General features: G+C 42.1%; 1 long non-coding RNA gene across 8 annotated transcripts in view; it reads right to left on the bottom strand.

The window, feature by feature from the left end:
* The window catches only part of LOC126203518 (uncharacterized), a 254,145-nt gene that overhangs the window by 184,099 nt on the left and 56,811 nt on the right, over positions 1-13,235 (bottom strand). For 4 of the 8 annotated variants that reach the window (XR_007540283.1, XR_007540280.1, XR_007540284.1 and 1 more), the window contains exon 2: positions 7,389-7,475. The exons of the other annotated variants lie outside the window; for them this stretch is intronic. This is a non-coding gene — a long non-coding RNA (uncharacterized LOC126203518). The remainder of the gene's footprint in view (positions 1-7,388; positions 7,476-13,235) is intronic. 8 annotated transcript variants of the gene reach the window in all.

Consider the following 13,235-nt stretch of genomic DNA (forward strand, 5'->3'; position numbering starts at 1 on the left):
AATATCGGTTAGTTGTTACGTGAAGAAATAATTAGACTATGTATCATCATTATATTGACTCATATTTTTAGTTCTGAAAAGATGAGGCGGATTTGGCCAGCAGCTGATTAAAGAGGCCTGAATTACAAAGTAATCCTCCAGTCTGTTTCACTACGAGACTTCCATTCATGTTTTCGTGCTACGATAAGCAGAGATATTTATTACACTAGAAGTAAACCAGGCTTATTCTCTGATACCGTTTGCAGAAGCGTCTAAGACTATTATAGTCTTCACAATGCACTAAAATTTATATGAATTTAACTGAGTTTTGTTCAGGCCTTCAATAGGAGCTGCGGTGTTGTTACGTCTCCTGGGCAACATTTTTTGACACAACTAGATGTTGTGCCTGCATTTACTATAATGAAATGAAGTCAGCGTTACACAGATACGGTTCCAGGATTCCTTTATAAATAGCCTTCCAATCGCGATTACATTCACTTTATTGTGAATACGAGGAAGTCATCGTAACTAGAGACTCATACATGATCTTAGTGATACATTTTATACATAACATATTATAACATAATGTTTTTTTTCCGAGTCATTTCTGCCGTGATTTCCATATTTTTCAGCATCGATCAAGATCGATTCAAGAGAGTTTTACGTGCGCATTTCAAACATCGTTGTAATCATTTTCGTGACTATTAGATTTTTCTTTAAAAAAGACAATATAGCCATTTTATGAAGCCCATACAGCGATAGCCCATTTCTGCGAGAAATGTTCCTCAGGTTTCACTTCAGCATATGCACTTACTGAGTCGTTTAAATAAAATAAGTCTTCAGAATTATTTCACCGTAAAGGTTCGGCTTCTTACTCATTCACACATCATCACTTCTAGTCATTTCTTTCCCTGTTGCACTCGCAAATAGAGCGAGGGCAAAACTACTGTCTACAAGCCGCCGGACGAGACCCAGTTTCTGTCATCTCATCTTCTTGGTCTCTGCGCGAAACGTACGATGGCGGCAATAGAAAAGTTCTGTTGTCAGCCTTAAAACTGAGTTGACTAAATATCTGTTATGGTGCCTCGAGAGAAGTGCGCCGTCTGCCCTCCAAGGTCCTCATTTGAGTCCACAAAGTATATTTGCCTGCTGCTCGAACCAACCGGTAACAAATCTAACAGCACGAATCTGAATTATTGTGATGTTTTCCTTTAACCCGACCTGGTGAGTATCCCAAACACATGAGCAGTACACAAGAAAGGTTCGCACTAGCGTTATATATGCCGCCTCCGTTATAAATGAGCTACATTTACCCAAAATCCTTCCAATAAACCGAAGTCGATCATTCGCCTTTCCTGCTAAAAACCTGACCTGATCGTTCCATTTCATATTGCTTTACAAATTTTCGCCTAGATGTTGAATCGATGAGTCTGTGTCATGCAGCACACGACTAACTCTGTATTCTAAAGTTACAGGAATTGTTTTTTCCTACTCGATCACATTATCTAATATCTTTCTAAATTTAAAGCACGTTGCTACTCATCTCACCAACTAGAAATTCTGTTTTGGTCATCTTGTGTCAACCTACAGTCAGTCAACGTCGACACCTTCCCGTACATTACAGCATCATCAGCAGAAAGACGTAAATCTCTGCAGCCTGACCGATCACTTACGTATATAGAGAATAAAAGCTGTAAAATCATGCTCCCAAGAGACATTCCTGACAATGCACTAGTCTCTGGTAAACGCTCGCCGACAAGGAAAACGTACTGGGTTGTATTACTTAAATAGTATTGAAGCCACTCACGTATCTAGAAACATAATCCATATTGCCTCAAATGGCTCTGAGTACTATGGGACTAAACATCTGATGTGATCAGTCCCCTAGATCTTAAAACTAGTTACACCTAACTAACCTAAGGACATTACACACATACATGCCTGACACAAGATTCGAACCTGCGACCGTAGGGGTCGCGCGGTTTCAGACTGAAGCGCGTAGAACCGCTCGGCCACAACGACCGTGTAATCCCTCTTCTCGCACCTTTGTGAACAACCTGCACTGGGGCGCTATGTCAAACGTTTCTCGGAAATCTATGATTATCAATCTGCTTTTTACCCTTCAACCATGGTTCGCAGTATATCTTGCGAGAAAAGAGCAAGCTGAATTTTACATGTGGGCATAGTTACGTGAAATGCTTTCTAATGTAATGTAACTATGAAATCAATAAAAGAACCCACAGTATGAACGTATTTACGAGGGGCTTTCAATAAGTAATGCAACACGTTGCTTTTCTCGGCCAGTTTAGTTTGGAAAACGTGAAATTTGTTGTGGAACGTCGTTGAATATTATCGCTTCAGTCCCTCTAGTTTCATTACGTTCCGATTGGCGGTGGCTCTGTACATGACCTTCAAATTAGGGTCTGTCACTGAGGTGCATTCCAAGCAGAAAGCTGTTATAAAGTTCTTTTCAGCGGAAAACCTGAGCTTCATAGAAATTCATAGGTGCCTGGAATGTCAACGGAGACCTAGTAGTTGAAAAAAGCACGATGTGTCGCGGGGCGAGACGCCGGCGATTATCGCTGCGAGGTCGCTCAGACCCGTTCGGTGTCCTGCGTGACGGGAGGCCTCACGCAGCTGTGACTCTTGCAACGTTTCAACGTGCGGACACTCTAATTCCAGGCGAGTTAGGACGACGGTCTTCTGGGACACTGAGGATGTGGTCCTGTTTGACGTCCTCCCTCATGATGTAACGATCAACTCTGAAGTGTACTGTGCTACTACAACGAAATTGAAGAAACGACGTGAGCGTGTTAGTCGCACAAAAATACAAACGAACTTTTGTTCCACAGTGAGATCACAAGCACTCACACAATTCTGCGCACCCGAGAGGAACTCACAAAACGTCATTGGACTGCTCTTCCTCATCCACCCTACGGCCCTGAACTTGCACCTTCCGCCTCTTATCTGTTTGGCCCAATGAAGGACGTTCTCCGCAGGAAGCGTGATGGCGAGGCTATTCATGGATCTGGACGTTGGCTGCAACGTTGACCAGCAGAGCAGTAACATGGGGGCAGTAACAATTCAAAAAAAGAATAAGGAAGAATGTCGTGTACTGGAATCTTGAATAAAACCTACCTGTATCCTGAAAAAAATGTGTTGCATTGCATTTTGAACGCAAGTCGTATAACTATGAATTATTTACTGATCCTTATCGCTGATGTACTTAACAAATGATACTAGCAATTCAGCCGTGATTAGTTCAAGATATAGATGCAAGTTATTATTTTGTTTCGTCCCTTATGCAGCACCTGCCAAGTGTAGACGTTGAGATTATTCGCACTGAAGCGTAAAATAAATATAAGTTAAAGCTAATCCAACTCCTTTTTCCGCCAGTTATGGCAGTAGTTAATCGCGTTGTGCTTACTAGCAAGCGGAAACGAAGCACCGTTGCCGCTACTCTTGCAGTGGTTGTATTACATTATCGTAAAAATTGGTTAGTTGCAACAAGATGAGGATTCTTCCATTACACCCCAAAATGGTTCAAATGGCTCTGAGCACTATGGGACTCAACTTCTGAGGTCATTAGTCCCCTAGAGCTTAGAACTAGTTAAACCTAACTAACCTAAGGACATCACAAACATCCATGCCCCAGGCAGGATTCGAACCTGCGACCGTAGCGGTCTTGCGGTTCCAGACTGCAGCGCCTTTAACCGCACGGCCACTCGGCCGGCCATTACACCGCACCCACATCACTACGCGACGACACATTCTTATACACGTAAATCCACTGAAAAAGAATAACAGTGTATTAGTTATTGGTAAAACTAGAACTCCAGCCATGGCAGTGTATGTTGCAGGTTCCGTGATTTACTCCTCACACTCACCAAAACTTTGATTGCTTGACGCAGCTTATAGGAACATTAATCATCTCGACCGTGGATCTCTGGAGCATAGTGCTCATAAACGCTGTAACGTCAAATAATCAGTGAACCAGACGGCATCGTGCCAGCCTCGTCTAACATTCACTGACGGAAAAAAGTCGCAACACCAAGAAATAGTTGTGCGACATCAGAATTACTCTAAAAACATGCTGTAGCGGCCGTGAGCACTAGTTACTTTTGATAGTGGACACGGTGTGCTGCTGTTAGTCAAGAACGCGTTTATGGTGACTAAGTTTGAACGAGGTCGTGTAATATAGTACTAGAAGCTGGATGCTCCGTCTCCGATACTGTACAAAGACTTGGCAGGAACGTAGCCACCCTGCATGACTGCTGACAGCGGTCGCCACGAGATTAAACAGTCGCAAGAAGATCGGTCTCTGGATGGCTACGTGGCACTACGAAGACCATACGTTCGGCGTGTGGTTCTGGGGCATATTTCAGCAGCGGTTGACATCATAGCGCCATAGAAAGCTGTTATAAATCTGTTACTTCAAGCACAGCTTTGAGCCAGACGCCTTGTAGCATGCATTCCGCTGTGCCCAAACCATTGGACAGCGCGGTGGCAGTCTCTCGTGTTTTCTGGTGAAAGCAGGTTCTGTCTGCCAGTGACGGCTGTGTGTTGGTTACTGGGACATCAGTTGAGGACCTACGGCCAACCTGTCTACTTTCTAGACGCAATGGACCTATACATATAGTTATGGTCTGCGATGCGATTTCATACATCAGATGGAGTACTCTTACGGGTAACCAACGCACTCTGCCAGCAAATCTGTACGTCAACCTGCAGATTGGACCTATTGTGTTGCCATTCATGAACAGCGTTCCAGGGTTTATTTTCCAACAGGATAACGCTGGCCCACATACAGTTGTTTTAACCCAACATGCTCTACAAAGTGTCGACATGTTGCCCCGGCCTACTCTATCATCACATCTGTCTCCAATCGAGCGCATATGGAACATCATCACACGACAGCTCCAGCGTCCTCCACAGAAAGCGTTAATCATCCCTGTATTGACCGACGGAGTGCAACAAGCAAGGAACTCCATCCAAGAAACTGACATCCGCTAACCGTAAAACAAAATACATGCCAGTTTGCATCAAACATTCTGGCAGATGCTACGGTTATTAATGTACCAGCACTTCACATTTTCAATGGATCATCTCGCGCTGACATTAACCTGTGATCTTGCCCTGTTAATAACCTGGACAAATGTATTGGAGGAATTTTATTCCTTTACATTAATTATTCTTGGTGTTGTGACATTTGTTCCGTCAGGGTATTTAAATTTTCCTCCGAGTTTGGGACACAACGCCTTCAATAGGTAAGAAGTAAAGTTCACACTGCTCCTAAAAACAAAAATCCACATGCACTTAGTGATAAACTAATTACCAGATAAGCCCAAAACGCTGGATTATACACTTCGGTAACGTGGGTTTCCTGGGGTATCGGCTGGCCATTTGCTCTGGTCGCTGAGACGGGAAGTGGCGCTCGTAGACTTTGACGGGGCAGGTCCCTTCCATGGCGTCCTGTGCAGGAAAGTTTAGTTAGTTACTGCTGAGTATTTTCCTGGAAGTAAAAGTGTTTACAATCGTTTCTTTCAGCTACCCGATGGCGTGGTAATCCACATACGGATGCTGAAAGCAGGAGCTACAATGAGCTACATTCTACCTGCTCTACTTTAGTGTTCGTTTCTGCTGCAGGCAACCACACGCCGAAATCTACATTTTTTGCTGTGAGTTTTGTGAGCGTCGGTGCGTTTCCGTCAATTAAGGTATCATGTCCTGGAAAGTGCGTTCTGATTAGCTTACGATGTTACTGCAATGAGATGTAATTTGTTGTTGGGGACGTTTACGTTTCTTTTATGCATGCAAATTGCCCGGAGTATCAGTTATCATTAGTTTGTCTGTCTGGTGTTTTTTACAATCAATTGTCCATTAAGATCTCTGGATTTGCGGAATCTGCCTGATAGCTTGTACTGGTAGCCTATATCAGGGATTGCACGATTAGTTCAGAGAATGTACTGACGGGGAATCAATTACGCACATCATTCTGGCGGTAATGGGACTTTGTCCCTCTTGTGGTTCTGTTTAAACGGTTAAGGAACCGCGACTGAGCAAGGATGTACAAATTTTTGGAAATTTGTGGTAAGTTCCTATGTGACCAAACTGCTGACGTTATCGGTTCCTAGGCTTACACACTACTGAATATAATTTAAAATAACTTACGGTAAGGACTACACATACACCCATTCCCAAGGGAGGACGCGAACCTCCGACGGAGAGAGTCGCGCGAACCATGGCAAAGCGCCTAAGACCGCACAGCTACCCCGCGCGGTGATGTACTAATTGTAATCAGCTCCACCATAGTTGCTTATATTGTCACTCGATCAAGTTTGTGTCTGTTTGGATTCACCGAGAACTCGAGTTCATGATATCCATGTCAGAGCGAGCACTGAGTTTCGCTGTATGTGTTTTATGAAGTTTTCTAAACGCCGTTAAGTGTGTTGGTATTTAAGTGTTACCTTTTGTTGGCAAGAGTACGATAAGAACTGCATTGTGTTTTCGCATTGCACGTTATTTACTGTCAAATACTGAAGTGTGGCATAAAGGAAAAACATATGTTGGTCACTCCGGTTCAGCTGGATTAGGTAAGGTTAGAGCCGTCTTTGGGTAAATGGGTTTTTGTGCGAAAATTGTAAGTGATATCTTACGACAAACGGCCTTACTTGTAAGAGACGGATACGTTAAGAGTTAGTTTGGTTGTAGTTCGGTGAGTTTCCACTAGTGTATCTACTAATTCATAGCAACGAGTACGACAAACTGGGCTCAGGTAATACCTGTTAAGTGTGCAACTTATTCGGCTATTGATGGTGTTAATTGTTAACTGTGATAACCATTTAACCCATGTTATAATCAATACCACGAGGCAGCTGTGTTTGTTCGAAACAGCTTAGACCGATTTGCGCACATTAATAATTACCAACTATATGATAAGAAACTGAAGTGTGTTGTCTGCCTTACTATTTGGTATTCTTTGATGTCAGAAGTTTAGTTTCTTGCAAATATAATTTCACAAGTTAGTGTCATCATTTTTTTCTAGGGCGCTTCTTTATGTTTTAGAGGTGCTGCAAATTTTATTTAATTAATAGTCGTGCTCAAGCAGTAAGGATTGACATAAATTCATCGGTTAAAAATGAAAACGCTGTTTAAAAGCCAATTAACATATGTAATTTTTCATCGTAAAAATATGACCTTGAAAATATATTTAAAACTTAGCAGTAAATATTTTAAACTACCACAAGCACCAAAAAATATTAGTACTAATTAACTGTACAAAAATAGCAACGAAGAACTGAAAAGAATATGGGCATAAAAATCGCATAATTTTTGGAATACACAATTAATTTAAAAAAAATATTTCTTTCAGTATATTTTTCAGACATATGAAGTTGTAATATACAAACCAGACTGCAGTCTGTCTTCTGCAACCGAAGGCCCTCCTGCTAGCCCTAGGCACTCCTCGGGACATTCCACCTGTGCAGAGATGGCTCCTACGCAAAGGAATTGTTTTGCGGTTTTAATATGTGTCATACAACGCAATTACAGCAGTAAATTTATCGTTCACAATAGAAAATTGAAGTTATTTAGTTGAGAGACCTAAAGAGATGCCGGCCGAAGTGGCCGTGCGGTTAAAGGCGCTGCAGTCTGGAACCGCAAGACCGCTACGGTCGCAGGTTCGAATCCTGCCTCGGGCATGGATGTTTGTGATGTCCTTAGGTTAGTTAGGTTTAACTAGTTCTAAGTTCTAGGGGACTAATGACCTCGGCAGTTGAGTCCCATAGTGCTCAGAGCCATTTGAACCATTTTGAACCTAAAGAGATACTAAATGTTCACATTCTCCATCAAAAGTCTCACAGTACTATATCTCGATGCTTTTCCTGTATTTAATATGGTCAACTGACCTCTGAGTTATGACAAAACAGTTCCAGAATCCGCAATAATTTACCAAACTGTCATCCATTCAATGGGAATTAGATTCACTTCAGTGTCTATAAGAGTAATTCAACTTAATTCGAGGCGTGAACAGGAAATTACTTGGAGAAACTCTCTCCATAATATAGCTAAGAAGATTGTGCACTCGCAACATTTTGAGATTGTTGCTGTTACACCCCACGCATCTCACTGCATGCAATAAACTCTTACAGATGTAGAATGAGAATTTCACTCTGCAGCGAAGTGCGTGCAGATTAAAACTGTGTGCCATACCGAGACTCGAAATCGGGACCTTTACCTTTCGCGGGCAAGTGCTCGACCAGCTGAGCTATCCAAGCACGGCTCACGCACCGTCCTCACCGATTTACTTCTGCCAGTACCTCGTCTCCTACTTTCCAAACTTTACAGAAGCTCTCCTGCAAACCTTGCAGAGTGAAAATCTCATTCTGGAATCATCCCCCAAGCTGTGGCTAATCCATGTCTCCGCAATGTCCTTTCTTTCAGGAGTGCTAGTTCTGCAAGGTTCGCAAAAGAGCTTCCGTTAAGTTTAGAAAGTAGGAGACGAGGTACTGGCCGAAGGAAATCCGTGAGGACGGGGTGTGAGTCGTGCTTGGGTAACTCAGATGGTGGAGCACTTGCCCGCGAAAGGCAAAGGTCCCGATCGAGTCTCGGTCAGGCACACAGCTTTAATCTGCCAGGAAGTTTCTTACAGAGGTAGCTGCAGCGAAAGTTTGACAATGTAAAGGATATGGTAAAATTTAAGCACCAGAATTCTGAGAGCATAATTTAATATCCGTTGCCTACTCCACACAGCAAAAATTTTGTCACACGACTTGGAGGAACATTAGATATATCGATCGCGACAGCCCAAATGGGACTGCATACAGGATGATTCACGAAGATATGCAAATATTTTAATACGTTACTGTGCAAGTACAACTAAAGAAAAAAGTTCATATGAAGATAGGTCCGCAAATGTTTAGTTACGGCTAATAATAGCTTTTCCGTGAAATTTAGCAACTTCGTTAATATGAAGCCATCGCAAAACTGTTTTAGATTAAAGTAAGGCACGATTTCAGTTTTTTTATATTTTTTTTTTATTATTGGTCTCCTGAATCTAATAAAACATGTCCCAGACGTGTACAGCAGTGGTTTTCCAGAACATCCAACATGAATTCACGTGTGCTATGGTATTGATGAAAGTAGATTATCTGACATATTCACACAGTTTCACGTAACGTTATTACCCCGTTTTTTCAAAATTAAGTTCTCTACAACTTGTGTTGAAAACGTTGTGCATAGTCCGGAATTTAAAAAGTGAATTAGGCCAAGTAGTTAATAAATTAAAATTTTACGAAATTACATCTTTACTTCTCTGGATGTTCTGGAAAACTGCTGCAGATACACGTCTGGTACATGTTTTATTAGATCCACTTGATCAATAAAAACAAAATGAATGGAAATCATGCTTTGCTTTACCCTCGTACAGCCATGAATTCAAAATTGTGAAGTTGCTAAATTGCCGACAAAATATTTTACTAGCCATAACTCCGTAACTAAACATTTTCGGACGTGTGTTTATCTGAACTGTTTTCTTTAGTTTTTCTTATAGAATAACATATCAAAATATTAGTATATTTTTGTGAATCACCCTGTAGAAATATAAAGGCTCCAAATAAACAGTGCTTCCAAGAAAGTTGCTAAATTTTTGAACTTCTGTTTCACAGCTCCATACATAAATATTCTATTCAGTATAACAATACGAACCCTGCGTCCTGTTAAAGGATTTCTGTAACTTTGGTAAAAGTCAGAAAAAATCATCAGGTGTACATCACATCATAGCTGATAAACTTGTACAACTTATACCGCAAGTATCAGTCGGGATTAAGTAAACACCCGGCACCAACTGATGACCTAAGATATGCCACTGACAAACGTGCGGCTACCATAACGACACTGCTTGAGTTCGGCAGAGTATTTGATGCACAAGAAATTGGTGCAGCGCGTGAGAGAAATAAACATTTACATACACATACCTCTGTAGCTACTACGATTTCTCTTACTTTATTAAGATGGTCATTTCTCCCTATGTAGGTAGGTGACAGTAAAATACTTTCACATTAAGGGAAAATATTTGTGACTGAAATTTTGTGAGAAGATCTCGTTGCAGTGAAATCGACATTCGTTTAATGACTTGCAAAGGACGTATAAGGGTACTGTAAGCAGTCTCTTTAGTAGAAATGTTATACCATCTAAGTCTTGGTTAAGTGTAGTCCATGTGATATCTTCCCCATAACATTATCTATCTGGTCTTTCCAATTTAAATTGTCCTTAAAAGTAATTCACAGATACTTAGTTCAACTGGCAGCTTTTAAATTTGTGTAATTTCTGGTGTAACAGAAATATAAAGGATTTCTTTTCTTACTCATTTGGGCGACCTTATTGGTTATCTATTCTGTCACTTTTCACACCATGCCGATACAGTGACTATTTTGGAAATGGTTTGGATATTCTGATGACTTCACTAGAGGGCAAACGATAATTTATTCTACAAACAGTCTAACAGGGCTACAAAGATTGCCTCCTAAAATGTTTACATAGGTTAGGGAGGGAAGAGAGACTATAGCTCTTCTTTTGGGAAAGCCGGATAATAGTTCTGTTTTATCGAAACTGGACGTGTTTTTCTTCATAGAGCTACCACAATCGTTACTGAAGAAAAAGAACGAGATTGCATTGGAACAGTTCTGTGTTACTCGATGATTTTCTGTTGATTACCACGAACTGTGACCTATATGATAGGAACCCACGAGTCTAGTCACGTAAGTGAAGTGATACTTCATAGACACGCAATTGATTAGATGTCTTTTGGAAGGAACAGTGTCAAAAGCCTTCTTGAAGCCTAGAAATATGGAATCAATTTGAGACCCCTCGTCGACAGCACTCTTTATTACTTGCGAATGAAGAGCTGGTTGCGTTTCACAAGAACGAATTTTCTGAAAACACGCTGACAATGCGTCAATGAATATCATGCATATGAATATCGATCTTTCTTCAGTGTTCCAAAAATTACGACTTAAAGTACGTGTGATGACGTCCCAGGTATTTGTAGTAACCGAACAGAAATTATTAACTTTCAGGTTCCACGAACTACTGGTTTAGTTTCATCTTGACGGTATCCAAATACCATGTATCAGAAAACGGTAAAAATTAATAGTGAAATTTCGCAGTGGCAGCTCAGCTGGACACAAATGCTGCCGCCACATCCAGGAAGAAGTACATTACGCAATGAGTTGTTTGAACGAAACTGCCCTACTATGATGTAATCCAAAACGGCACCAGTAGTGGTAACGCTAGATAAACAGAACTGACCATGAACGAATGTGTGTGTTACATCTAACATGTCCATCGATATGAGCACGTCCAGTGCTTCACATCCTTGTTAATGGCTTCGTCTAAACAAGTTACGTGACAAACATAACCTTTGTCTACATCACCAACTCGTCAGGGTGCAAGCACACTTTTTACCTCGTGTGACGTCGGGCGCTGTCGATACTACGCCACCTGAGTCCACATCTAGAACTTGGCGGTAGCCCATGTGACTACACCGACAACCTATGGTCGGCTCAGAGACACACCCTCCTCAGCCCATGCGCCCAGTACCACTACGAAAACGACTTAATAGGCAACCCACCGCTCTCTACCGTAGTCTAGTATAGTCTTGCTGCAGTTCGCTCTTTCTGTCTACTCTAAGCGTTGTCATTCAGCCTTCGTTACTTCTGCGGACATCGGACTCGGCCTATCTCACAGACTTACGTTGGATGTTGCGTCGGACTTGCTGGGAATCACGTTAAGTATAGAGATGTATCGAACACTACGTATGAATCTCGTTATTTGCCTCCCTGTCACAGAAGCCACCACCTCCTTGACCTCCACAAGTTTATGGTCGACCAGACACCTCACATGAGAGGCCACAAGTTTTCACTGAGCCGACAAAAGTCATGGGATATCGTTCCGGGCGTCGTATTGCCCAGTGTAGTGCAGTAACTCGAAATAGCATGGACTCAAAAAGTCGTTGGAACTCCCCTGCAGTAAAACTGACCCATGCTACGTCTATAGCCGTCCACAACTGCGAAAACGTTCCGAGTGCAGGATTTTTGTGCTCGAAGAGAGCCCTTGATTATGTCACATAAGCGCTTGACTGTATTCGTGTTGGACGATCTAGGTGACCAATCTATTCGCAGAATGTTCTTCATACCAAACTCGAACAATGGCACATGGCGCGTTGTCATCCATAATGGTTCCACCACTGAATGACTGCAAATGGTCTTCTGTTAGCCAAATATAACCACTGCAAACATCCAACTTTCAATCGCAATCATGACTTTAGTAAAAATGTGGCAAAGGTAATGTTGAATAAGATCACTGGGAGCAGTTGTGATCTAAATAAGAATAGATTTATTCATTCTAAACATCACGAGACAAAAAAATGACTAAATAATCGACACAAATATTTTTTATTTGGCCAAACGCTATCAATGATATGCGGCCTATAGTGAACAAAGTGATCTCCTGGGGATCAACACACGACATTAACCAGAACACTCAGATTAGAGGCCTCTTTCTCACACGTTTACGCTGTGACGTTTGCTGAAAACATATACTCGATGGAACCACAGTCTTACATACAAAGATTGCTATGTCCCCTGTAGCATCCATCTTGAACTTTCCAAATAATGGCCATAAACTCGATAAACCCCTGTGGCGTCACAAATATGTATTGAAGCAGAGTCTTGACGTCTGGGCGCCACTCATCATGGAAATTCGCAGAAACGCACAGTCGTCTCATTGGCTTCCTGCCTAACAAGGTCCCATCCTCTGCTTTATTTGCTGATCATGAATGCTCTGCCCACAGCTAGTCGGACTATGTGGACGCGGCCGCCGGCCGACTGGCGCCATCTAACGAGTGTGCACAATGCGACTGAGGAGCAGGGCAGTCCGCAACGTTTTCACCCAGGTTCTGCAGAAAAAACGATCCCCTCGGCCGTGAGCCACCGTACGCTTTCACTGCAGTCGTTTAAATCGGCACCCTCTTCCTTTACATGAAGGCAAAGCCTACCGCAACTCCTTCAGTGGACCACACAAGCAAGAGCGTTAACTGCTGCCAACCATTTCATGATATGAATGAAGTCAGATAAATTCCAGCTATAGCAACCATGTAATAAAGATCAACTTCCCTAGGAACACAACACCGTATCAGAACTGACAGTGCCCTGCAATTTCTCACCATCGCCAGGCAATGAGGGGTTCAGATGAACTAG

The sequence above is a fragment of the Schistocerca nitens genome, chromosome 9 (assembly GCF_023898315.1).
Source record: "Schistocerca nitens isolate TAMUIC-IGC-003100 chromosome 9, iqSchNite1.1, whole genome shotgun sequence".
NCBI classification, from domain to species: Eukaryota; Metazoa; Arthropoda; class Insecta; order Orthoptera; family Acrididae; genus Schistocerca; species Schistocerca nitens.